General features: G+C 36.3%; 1 protein-coding gene and 1 pseudogene across 2 annotated transcripts in view; both read right to left on the minus strand.

Annotated features, from left to right (window-relative positions):
• Window positions 1-4,048, minus strand: part of si:ch211-119o8.4 (galanin receptor type 1) — a 59,502-nt gene extending 55,454 nt beyond the window's left edge. The window contains exon 1 of one of the 2 annotated variants that reach the window (XM_062070434.1): window positions 4,021-4,048. The gene's annotated coding sequence lies outside the window, so the exon portion shown is untranslated. Of the gene's footprint in view, window positions 1-3,817; window positions 3,902-4,020 lie in introns of those variants that run through there. The other variant, XM_062070435.1, reaches the window with a different exon arrangement.
• Window positions 4,049-8,126: 4,078 nt separating this feature from the next.
• LOC133665196 (capping protein, Arp2/3 and myosin-I linker protein 3-like) overlaps window positions 8,127-12,879 on the minus strand; it is an 89,940-nt pseudogene continuing 85,187 nt past the window's right edge.

Genomic DNA, 12,879 nt, shown 5'->3' on the forward strand with positions numbered 1-12,879 from the left:
TTTAACTTGGAAAAAGGGTAGTTTGAATTTCCAGAATGGTGGAATGTGTCAAAGGTGGAATGGTTTGAAGAATGTGGGAATTGTGGAAGTTTGAAGAATTTCCCATTCATTTCAATGGGGATTTCAGAAAAAAAAATTGTGAATTTCGGGAAAAGCGGGAATTTTTTTGAAAATGGTAAAAAAAAAAACTTGAATGGTCTGAAATGGTTGTTGTTGACATTTTTCAAACCGGTCGAGAAATGTTGAAATAGTAACATGTTGAATTGAGAAATGGTACAGAAACTGGGAATTTTTCCGGTTCTAAAAACAACTTAGTTTTTGGTCCTGATTAAGAGGAATGTTTTGATGGTTCAACGGTTGAAATGCGTTGAAAAATGTGGGAGGAGTAGTCGCCAGAAAAAAGGGTGAAAGTAGGGCTTTGGAAAAGCAGGAATTCTGGAAAATCCTGGACATTTTTGGACTTGGAAAAAGGGGAAGTTTGAATTACCAGAATGGTGTTATGGGTTGAATCGGTTGAAAAATGTGGAAATGGTGCAACTTGGAAAAAATGTCCCGTTCATTTCAATGGGAATTTCAGAAAAAAATTGTGAATCTCTGGAAAAGCGGGATTTTTTTTTAAAAAGGTAAAAAAAAACTTGAACGGTCTGAGTGAGTTGAAATGGTTGGTGTTGAAATTTTTCAAATCGGTCGACAAATGTTGAAGTAGTAACATGTTAATTGAGAAATGGTACAGAGTTCCTGGAATTTTGGGAAAACTGGGCATTTTTCCGGTTCAAAAAACATCTTTGTTTTTTGTCCTGATTAAGAGGAATGTTTTGACGGTACAACGGTTTAAATGTGTTGGACAAATGTGGGAGGAGTAGTCGCCAGAAAAAAGGGTGGAAATGCAGCTTTGGAAAAGCAGGAATTCTGGAAAATCCTGGAATTTTTTTAAACTTGAAAAAAGGGGAAGTTTGAATTTCCACAATGGTGTAATGTGTTGAAGGTGGAATGGTTTGAAAAATGTGGGAATTGTGCAACTTAGAAAAATGTCCCATTCATTTCATAGGGTACTTCCTGGAAATTTGGGAAAAGCTGGATTTTTGGAAAATAATTAGGAGCATGAATGTCCTGAATTGGTTGGTGTTGGAATTGGTGAATTAGTAAATGGTATTAGGGAATTTCGAGAAAATCTGGAATTTTTTTTTTACTTGGAAAAAGGGTAGTTTGAATTCCCAGAATGGTGGAATGGTTTGAAGGATGTGGGAATTGTGGAAGTTTGAAGAATTTCCCATTCATTTCAATGGAAATTTCAGAAAAAAATTGGGGATTTCGGGAAAAGTGGGAATGTTTTTGAAAATGGTAAAAAAAACTTGTATGGTCAGAACGAGTTGAAATGGTTGGTGTTGAAATTTTTCAAAATCGGTCGAGAAATGTTGAAGTAGTAACATGTTGAATTGAGAAATTATATTACGGAATTCCTGGAATTGCAGGAAAACCTGGAATTTTTTCAGTTAAAAAACAACTTTGTTTTTGGTCCTGATCAGGAGGAATGTTTTGCTGGTGGAACAGTTGAAATGCGTTGAAAAATGTGGGAGGAGTAGTCGTTAGAAAAAAGGGTGGAAAAAAGGCTTTGGAAAAGCAGGAATTCTGGAAAATCCTGGAACTTTTTTGAACTTGAAAAAAGGGGGTAAGTTTGAATTTCCAGAATGGTGGAATGTGTTGAAGGTGGAATGGTTTGAAGAATGTGGGAATTGTAGAAGTTTGAAAATTTTCCCATTCATTTCAATGGGAATTTCAGCAAAAAATTGGGAATCTCTGGAAAAGGGGGATTTTTTTGAAAAAGGTAAAAAAAAACTTGAACGGTCTTCGTGAGCTGAAACGGTTGGTGTTGAAATGTTTCAAATCGGTCGAGAAATGTTGAAGTGAGAAATGGTACAGAAATCCTGGAATTTACGGAAAACTGGGAATTTTTCCGGTTCAAAAAACAACTTTGTTTTTTTATCCTGATTAAGAGGAATGCTTTTATGGTGGAACGGTTGAAATGCGTTGGAAAAATGTGGAAGGAGTAGTCGCCAGAAAAAAGGGTGGAAATATGGCTTTGGAAAAGCAGGAATTCTGGAAAATCCTGGAATTTTTTTGAACTTGGAAAGGGGGAAGTTTGAATTTCCAGAATGGTGGAATGTGTAGAAGGTGGAATGGGTTGAATAATGTGGGAATTGTGGAAGTTTGAAGAATTTCCCATTCATTTCAATGGGAATTTCAGAAAAAAATTGGGAATTTCAGGAAATACAGAATTTTTTTTGAAAAAGGTAAAAAAAACCCGAATGGTTTGAGTGAGTTGAAGTGTTTGAAATCAGTCGAGAAATGTTGAAGGAGTAAAAAATTGTGAATCTCTGGAAAAGGGGGATTTTTTGGAAAAAGGTAAAAAAAAACTTGAACGGTCTGCGTGAGCTGAAACGGTTGGTGTTGAAATGTTTCAAATCGGTCGAGAAATGTTGAATTGAGAAATGGTACAGAATTCCTGGAATTTCGGGAAAACTGGGAATTTTTTCAGTTAAAAAAAACAACTTTGTTTTTGGTCCTGATTAAGAGGAATGTTTTGATGGTGGAACGGTTGAAATGTGTTGAAAAATGTGGGAGGAGTAGTCGTTAGAAAAAAGGGTGGAAAAAAGGCTTTGGAAAAGCAGGAATTCTGGAAAATCCTGGAACTTTTTTGAACTTGAAAAAAGGGGGTAAGTTTGAATTTCCAGAATGGTGGAATGTGTTGAAGAATGGTTTGAAGAATGTGGGAATTGTGGAAGTTTGAAAATGTTACCATTCATTTCAATGGGAATTTCAGCAAAAAATTGGGAATCTCTGGAAAAGGGGGATTTTTTTGAAAAAGGTAAAAAAAAACTTGAACGGTCTTCGTGAGCTGAAACGGTTGGTGTTGAAATGTTTCAAATCGGTCGAGAAATGTTGAAGTGAGAAATGGTACAGAAATCCTGGAATTTCCGGAAAACTGGGAATTTTTCCGGTTCAAAAAACAACTTTGTTTTTTTATCCTGATTAAGAGGAATGCTTTTATGGTGGAACGGTTGAAATGCGTTGGAAAAATGTGGAAGGAGTAGTCGCCAGAAAAAAGGGTGGAAATATGGCTTTGGAAAAGCAGGAATTCTGGAAAATCCTGGAATTTTTTTGAACTTGGAAAGGGGGAAGTTTGAATTTCCTGAATGGTGGAATGTGTTGAAGGTGGAATGGGTTGAATAATGCGGGAATTGTGGAAGTTTGAAGAATTTCCCAATCATTTCAATGGGAATTTCAGAAAAAAATTGGGAATTTCAGGAAATACAGGATTTATTTTTGAAAAAGGTAAAAAAAAACGAATGGTTTGAGTGAGTTGAAATGTTTCAAATCAGTCGAGAAATGTTGAAGTAGTAACATGTTGAATTGAGAAATGGTACAGAATTCCTGGAATTTCGGGAAAACTGGGAATTTTTCCGGTTCAAAAAACAACTTCGTTTTTTTGTCCTGATTAAGAGGAATTTTTTGACGGTGGAACGGTTGAAATGCGTTGGGAAAATGTGGAAGGAGTAGTCGCCAGAAAAAAGGGTGGAAATAGGGCTTTGGAAAAGCAGGAATTCTGGAAAATCCTGGAAATGTTTTAAAATTCAAAAAAGGGAAGTTTGAATTTCCAGAATGGTGGAATATGTTGAAGGTAGAATGGTTTGAAAAACGGGAAAATGGTGGACGTTTGAAAAATGGCCAATTCATTTTGAATGGGAAAAATGTCCCGGAAAAGCTGGAATTCTGGGAAATCTTGGAATTTTTGGGAATTTTGTCAAGAAAAAGTTACCGAATTCCCGAATTTGCTGAACAGTTTGACGTTGGAACGCTTTGAATTGGGTGAAAAATGTGGAAGGTGGAGTGCGCCAAAATCTGGAGAAGAAGAAGAATACTAAGAATTGGAGCATTCACACAATAATAATAAATATATGAATTTTGGCATAGAAAACCATATATGTGAATGCTTTGGAGCATTCACACAATAAAAAGTACCTGATGAGTGAATGTTGGCTCCAACATCTATGGGACAACAAAGAAGACACAGTTAGCTCACGTTAGCATGATAGCTATAGTTAGCATAGCTTCGTTAGCATAGCGGCTATACTCACATCTCACACACACAAACACTCGACGAAATAAAGTACACAAGTTAACAAAAACAATTCAAAACGTGTAAAATGTGACTCATTTAAACTCAATAAAGGTTATTATGAACAGAAATGACACTTAGGTTCACAAAATTACGTGTTACGAAGGATATTGTGAGAGCAATTAAAAAAAGTAGACTTACCAAAGTACCGGCGGCGGCAGAGTGACGTCACTGACGTGCATGCGATTAGCTGGGTGGCCACTAGGGAGTGCTAGTCCCTCACAATACATCTACGTTAAATCATACAGTTTATACACCTAGTGCAGTTATGTTTGGCCCCAGAGGGCCACTTCTAACAGTGACATTCTATTATTACAAAACATTTTTAAATGTATTTTATTAGTAGATTTTTTAAAACTAAAATGTAAAAAAAATATTGTAAATTGCAATAATTTCACCTCAAAATGTAGTGTATATTACTGTACATGGAAAAACAGTACTGCTGTTTTTATGGTAAAAAAATAAAAAAAGGCAGCTCAGTTGCCGGAATTTTACTGTAAAATTTACATTTGTTTTTTACTGTAAATTTTACAGTAACATTTTGGCACCTGAGCTGCCAGTTTGTTTAAAAAAAAAAAAAGTTACTGTAAAATAGCATTTTTTTTTAATGTATTGTAAATGCCAAAACGACACCATAGTTTATTACAGTAAAAAAAAAAAGTACAGTTTTTTTCATTTAGAGAAAAATGCTGTAAAAAAACACAGTAAATTTCACAATTTGACAATGAAATCTATTGCTACTTTTACATTGCACAATTTGTTAGATAATCATTGTTATTAGTATTTATTTCTATTTAAAAAATGGTTTGAATGTTTGATCATATACTTTTGCATAATTAGACAATATTTAAGTGAACATAATTTGCGATTACATGGAGTACATATATTTTTTTCTGCCAAAATAGAAATAAAGAATACATTTAGTAAAACAAGTTACAGTACTTTATTGATACATATTATTATCCAGGCTTTCACTGAGGGCCACATGGTAGTTATGTTTGGCCCCAGAGGGCCGCTTCTAACAGTGAATTCTCTTATTACTCCATTGTTTTAATGCATTTTATTTGTAGATTTTTTTTAAGCTAACATGTAAAAAAAATGGTAAATTGCAATAATTTCACCTCAAAATGTAGTGTATATTACTGTAAATGGAAAAACAGTACTGCTGTTCTTATGGTAAAAAAAAAAAAAAAAAAAAAAGGCAGCTCAGTTGCCAAAATTTTACTGTAAAATTTACATTCGTTTTTTTTACAGTAAAATAAAAAAAAATGCAATTTTACAGTAACATTTTGGCACCTGAACTGCCAGTTTGTTTTTAAAAAATAAGTTACTGTAAATTTGCATTTTTTTTATGTATTGTAAATGCCAAAACGACACCATAGTTTATTACAGTAAAAAAAAGTACTGTTTTTTCATTTAGAGAAAAATGCTATAAAAACCACAGTGAATTTCACAATTTTACCATGAAATCTATTGCTACTTTTACATTGCACAATTTGATGGATAATCATTATTATTAGTATTTATTTATATTTAAAAAATGGTTTGAATGTTTGATCATATATTTCTGCAAAATTAGACAATATTTAAGTTAACATAATTTGCGATTATATGGAGTAAATGTAAATTTTTTTCTGCCAAAATAGAAATAAAGAATACATTTAGTAAAAAAAAGTTACAGTACTTTATTGATACATATTATCCAGGCTGAGTTACGTTTGGCCCCAGAGGGCCGCTTCTAACAGTGAATACTGTTATTACCCAATTTTTTAATGCATTTTATTAGATTTAAAAAATAAAATAAAAAGTAAAAAAAATATGGTAAGTTGCAATAATTTCACCTCAAAATGTAGTGTATATTACTGTCAATAGAAAAATAGTACTGCTGTTTTTATGGTAAAAAAAATAGAGTCCCTGACAATCTGGTGTTTGCCAAAGCCGATGAGACGGTCCATGGTCTGTTTGCATGTCGGATTGGAAAGATCAGACTAAGAACCTCTGGGTCTAAGCTTCTGCTTGCCCGCCAGCGATAGCAGTAATTAATCGGCACACAATTAAGCAATAATCTGGCTCATTAGCAAGTCTCCTCCAGATATGTTGGCCCCTCTCTCTCCCCAAGGCGACAAATACAAGAACACCATGGTCATGCATGCTCCTGATTCTTTCGACTCTGTTGCCATCTGCTGGTCAGACACTGTAGCAATGGAGCAGAGCTGGGCAAATACACTATATTGCCAAAAAGTATTTGGCCACCCATCCAAATGAGCAGAATCAGGTGTCCTAATCACTTGGCCCCAGGCCACAGGTGTACGAAATCAAGAACTTAGGCATGGAGACTGTTTCTACAAAGAAATAATGGGATTTCTTGCGTGGAACAGTCATAGGATGCCACCTGTGCAACAAATCCAATCCAATTTCCTCGCTCCTAAATATTCCAAAGTCAACTGTCGGCTTTATTCTAAGAAAATGGAAGAGTTTGGGAACAACAGCAACTCAGCCACGGAGTGGTAGGGCCACGTAAACTGACAGAGAGGGGTCGGTGGATGCTGAAGCGCATAGTGCAAAGACTTTCTACACGGACTTTCCAAACTTTACAATTAGTACGCAGAGAGCTTCATGGAATGGGTTTCCATGGCCGAGCAGCTGCATCTAAGCCATACGTCACAGAGTCCAATGCAAAGCGTGGGATGCAGTGGTGTCTCCACTGCTCTAGAGTCCAGTGGTGACGTGCCTTCTCTGGACTGATGAATCACACTTTTCCATCTGGCAATCTGATGGACCAGTCTGGGTTTGGAGGTTGCCAGGAGAACACTACCAATCGGACCGCATTGTGCCGAGTGTGAAATTTGGTGGAGGAGGAATTATGGTGTGGGGTTGTTTTTCCAGGAGTTGGGCTTGGCCCCTTGGTTCCAGTGTAAGGAAATTTGAATGCTCCAGGATACCAAAACATTTTGGACAATTCCACGCTCCCAACCTTGTGGGAACAGTTTGGAGCGGGCCCCTTCCTCGTCCAACATGACTGTGCACCAGTGCACAAAGCAAGGTCCATAAAGACATGGATGACATGAGTCTGGTGTGGATTAACTTGACTGGCCGGACCTGATAGAACACCTTTGGGATGAATTAGAACGGAGACTGAGAGCCAGGCCTTCTGGACCTCACAAATGCGCTTTTGGAAGAATGGTTGAAAATTCCTATAAACACACTCCGCAACCTTGTGGACAAAGAAAGGTCCATAAGACATGGATGACATGAGTCTGGTGTGGATGAACTTGACTGGCCTGCACAGAGTCCTGACCTGAACACCTTTGGGATGAATTAGAATGGAGACTGAGAGACAGGTCTTCTGGGTCTCACAAATGCGCTTTTGGAAGAATGTTTGAAAATTCCTATAAACACACTACGCAACCTTGTGGACAAAGCAAGGTCCATAAAGACATGGATGACAGAGTCTGGTGTGGATATACTTGACTGGCCTGCACACAGTCCTGACCTGAACACCTGTGGGATGAATTAGAATGGAGACTGAGAGACAGGCCTTCTGGACCTCACAAATGCGCTTTTGGAAGAATGGTTGAAAATTCCTATAAACACACAAAGCAAGGTCCATAAAGACATGGATGACCGAGTCTGGTGTGGATGAACTTGACTGGCCTGCACAGAGTCCTGACCTGAACACCTTTGGGATGAATTAGAATGGAGACTGAGAGACAGGTCTTCTGGATCTCACAAATGCGCTTTTGGAAGAATGGTTCAAAATTCCTATAAACACACTCCGCAACCCTGTGGACAAAGCAAGGTCCATAAAGACATGGATGACATGAGTCTGGTGTGGATGAACTTGACTGGCCTGCACAGAGTCCTGACCTGAACACCTTTGGGATGAACTAGAACGGAGACTGACTGACGTTTTTTAGGGAAATCATGCAAATAAAGGGCATGGGAAATATTTGTGTAAAGTCATTTTTATTTATTCTCTTTCACTGGAAGCATTTTCAAAAAAATAGAATCACTTTCCTGGTAAAATCCCGTTCAAGCCACAAGGAGAAGGACAACAACACGTTGCACACCACGAAGCGTACTAATGATCGTGATTGCTCACTCGTACTTTCCAATGGTGTGCATCTCCGTTAGAATAAATACAGTACGAACCTTTTGAGCAGATTGTCAGGAAACCGCAGGCAGGGTGCAAGAAACGTGGACACATTTAAGCTTCGGTGCATAAAGGAGTTGCAGCAAACACTGGGACACACTGGGACTGTACGGAAGGTGCTTTTAAAATGGCAATCACTCTAAAACAAAACGCGGTGAACGCGTACTCGGAAAACGAATCCTTACATTGATCTAAAAAGTGTCAAGAATAAAAAATTACTCCAGGGCGTCGGTCCGGTCCGGTCCGTGCCTACCCTCGGTTTTCCAGTCTTCTTTCCCATGCAAACCTGGTCGGGGTTCAACGTCATAAAGCGTCTTTGTGGCCCAGGTGAGGACTTTCGTAGCCTAAGGAAGCAAACACATTGTCGGTGAAAGATGATTGTTGACTTCATATTATAGTTCCCCTTAAAACATTCACCTGTTGCACAATGAGATGTAATCATTGGATAAAATGTACATCACGGTAACTTTCTGTCTGTAAAATATATATTTTTATGAGCATTTCTGCACTCTAGTAACAGCATTTCATGATTAATATCCATAAATTAACATTTTTAATGAACGAAAGTAGAATAAGCACACTTTATAGTCATAAAGACCTGGAATTTAAACTTTATGTGCGGTGTTTTGTTTCGAGTTCAGATTAGATTTGATTTTATGCGCAGCATAGTACCTCGCATAAGCACCTTAGAGGAAACGTTGTGCTACACCTGTCCTGTATGTTCTAGTATTGTGTTGAATTTGTACACCTGGCAGAAATCACATTTAGTTCCCCTTAAAACATTCACCTGTTGCACAATGAGATGTAAGCATCGGATAAAATGTACATTTCGGTAACTTTCTGTCTGTAAAATATATCTTTTTATGAGCATTTCTGTACTCTAGTAACAGCATTTCACGATTAATATCCATAAATTCACATTCTTAATGAACGAAAGTAGAATAAGCACACTTTATAGTCATAGTGTAAAGACCTGGAATCTACAGTTTATGTGCGGTGTTTTGTTTCGAGTTCAGATTGGATTTGATTTTGTGCCTCGCATAAGCACCTTAGAGGAAACGTTGTGCTAAACCTGTCCTGTATGTACTAGTATTGTGTTGAATTAGTACACCTGGCAGAGGTCACATTTAGTTCCCCTTAAAACATTCACCTGTTGCACAATGAGATGTAAGCATTGGATAAAACGTACATTTCTGTAACTTTGTAAAATATATATTTTTATGATATTAATATACATAAATTAAAATTCTTAATAAATGAAAATAGAATAAGCACACTTTATAGTCATAAAGACCTGGAATTTACACTTTATGTACGGTGTTTTGTTTCGAGTTCAGATTGTACTTGATTTTGTGCGCGGCGTAGTACCTCGCATGAGTGCCTTAGAGGAAACGTTGTGCTACACCTGTCCTGTATGTACTAGTATTGTGTTGAATTTGTACACCTGGCAGAGATCACATTTAGTTCCCCTTAAAACATTCACCTGTTGCACAATGAGATGTAATCATTGGATAAAATGTACATTTCGGTAACTTTCCATCAGTTAAATTTATATTTTTATAAGCATTTCTGTACTCTAGTAACAGCATTTCACAATTAATATCTATAAATTAACATTCTTAATAAATGAAAGTAGAATAAGCATACTTTATAGTTAGTTCCCCTTAAAACATTCACCTGTTGCACAATGAGATGTAAGCATGGGATAAAATGTACATTTCTGTAACTTTCTGTCTGTAAAATATATCTTTTTATGAGCATTTTTGTACTCTCGTAACATCATTTCACGATTAATATCCATAAATTAACATTCTTAATGAACGAAAGTAGAATAAACATACTTTATAGTCATAAAGACCTGGAATCTACACTTTATGTACGGTGTTTTGTTTCGAGTTCAGACTGGATTTGATTTTGTGCGGGGCATAGTACCTCCCATAAGCACCTTAGTGGAAACGTTGTGCCACACCTGTCCTGCTCAGTACAATATAGCCATCGTTATGCAATGCATTCTGCTGAAAATGATGGAAAGCGCCACTCTATATAGCAACTGATGCTGTTGTCCAAGTTGTAATTGCCACAAAAGACATTTTAAGATATTCAACAAATGTGTCATGTTTCATGTGTCAGGTAAACCGAGATAAATGGGGCCATGGATGAATAAAAGTGTGATTGTGGCAAACTTTCCCATCACTTCTGTTTATTTAGTAGGAAATGCAAGCTGACACAGCGTTACTTGGGATTCTTTAATAGCAGCTTTTTACGACATCCATTTTTCTTTTTTTTTTTTTGGGACAAGTCGACTATTATTCATGTCGCGGCTGACGCGAGCCGACCGGATCGAGTCCCCCGCAGCCCAGGGAAGTGCACTTCCAGATAGCCCGCGGAGATCATTTGCAGTGGTTTTTGCCGCGTTGATTAGTGGCCCTTGAAATCTGTCGCAGAGCGGGTTTTCATCTTTGCCGGCTGACAGCGCGGCGGCGTAAAAAAAAAAAAAAAAGTGACGGTGACTCAGTGAGGCGTGCCCGCCAATTACCGCGGCAACGGAACACGGCATCTAAAAGCGGTCGGACGCACTTAAAGCTAAAACGGGGAGGAAAGACTTGTTGGAAAGAAAAAGAAAAAGAACACTTTTTTAATGCCAACTGCAAAGTGAAGTATTTCGATACTTTTCTAAATAAAGGGGAACACAAAAAAATATCATTATTGGCCTTATTTGAATAAAAAATCTTAGTGTACATGAAACATATGTTTATTATTGTAATTTAGTCCTTAAATAAAATAGTGAACATACTAGACAACTTGTCTTTTAGTAGTAAGTAAACAAACAAAGACTCCTAATTAGTCTAATTTGTAACATATTGTGTCATTTATACACCTATTATTTTGTCAACATTATAAAGGACAAACTGTAAAAAATGATTATTAATCTACTTGTTCATTTACTGTTAATATCTGCTTATTTTCTATCTACACTTCTGTTAAAATGTAATAATCACTTATTCTTCTCTTGCTTGGATACTTGACATTAGTTTTGGATGATACCACACATTTAGGTATCGATCCGATACCAAATAGCTACAGGATCATACATTGGTCATATTCAAAGTCCTCTTGTGTCCAGGGACGTATTTCCTGAGTTTATACACGGAGAATATTGCACGTCTCGTTCCTGGCACCTCTCCTCACCATCCAAACCTGATTAAGACCCAATGTGTGTGTATTTGCAAAAATAAAAATCCATGGTGGATTCCTTGTGTTATGTTTTATTTTGATTATTTTCTAAATAAAGGGGACCACAAAAAATGGCATTATTGTCTTTATTTGAACACAAAATCTTAGTGTACATGAAACATATGTTTATTATTGTAATTTAGTCCTTAAATAAAATAGTGAACATACTAGACAACTTGTCTTTTAGTAGTAAGTAAACAAACAAAGACTCCTAATTAGTTTAATTTGTAACATATTGTGTCATTTATACACCTATTATTTTGTCAGCATTATAAAGGACAAACTGTAAAAATTGATTATTAATCTACTTGTTCATTTACTGTTAATATCTGCTTATTTTCTATCTACACTTTTGTTAAAATGTAATAATCACTTATTCTTCTCTTGTTTGGATACTTTACATTAGTTTTGGATGATACCACACATTTAGGTATCGATCCGATACCAAATAGCTACAGGATCATACATTGGTCATATTCAAAGTCCTCATGTGTCCAGGAACGTATGTCCTGAGTTTATACACGGAGAATATTGCACGTCTCGTTCCTGGCACCTCTCCTCACCATCCAAACCTGATTAAGACCCAATGTGTGTGTATTTGCAAAGATACAAATCCATGGTGGATTCCTTGTGTTATGTTTTATTTTGATTATTTTCTAACGAAAGGGGACCACAAAAAAATGTCATTATTGTCTTTATTTTAACAAAAATATATTAGGGTACATGAAACATATGTTTATTATTGTAATTTAGTCCTTAAATAAAATAGTGAACATACTAGACAACTTGTCTTTTAGTAGTAAGTAAACAAACAAAGACTCCTAATTAGTTTAATTTGTAACATATTGTGTCATTTATACACCTATTATTTTGTCAACATTATAAAGGACAAACTGTAAAAATTTATTATTAATCTACTTGTTCATTTACTGTTAATATCTGCTTATTTTCTATCTACACTTCTGTTAAAATGTAATAATCACTTATTCTTCTCTTCTTTGATACTTGACATTAGTTTTGGATGATACCACACATTTAGGTATCGATCCGATACCAAGTAGCTACAGGATTATACATTGGTCATATTCAAAGTCCTCATGTGTCCAGGGATGTATTTACTGACTTTATACACGGAGAATATCGCACGTCTCGTTCCTGGCACCTCTCCTCACCATCCAAACCTGATTAAGACCCAATGTGTGTGTATTTGCAAAGATACAAATCCATGGTGGATTCCTTGTGTTATGTTTTATTTTGATTATTTTCTAACGAAAGGGGACCACAAAAAAATGTCATTATTGTCTTTATTTTAACA

This window comes from Entelurus aequoreus, linkage group LG14 (genome assembly GCF_033978785.1).
Source record: "Entelurus aequoreus isolate RoL-2023_Sb linkage group LG14, RoL_Eaeq_v1.1, whole genome shotgun sequence".
NCBI classification, from domain to species: domain Eukaryota; kingdom Metazoa; phylum Chordata; class Actinopteri; order Syngnathiformes; family Syngnathidae; genus Entelurus; species Entelurus aequoreus.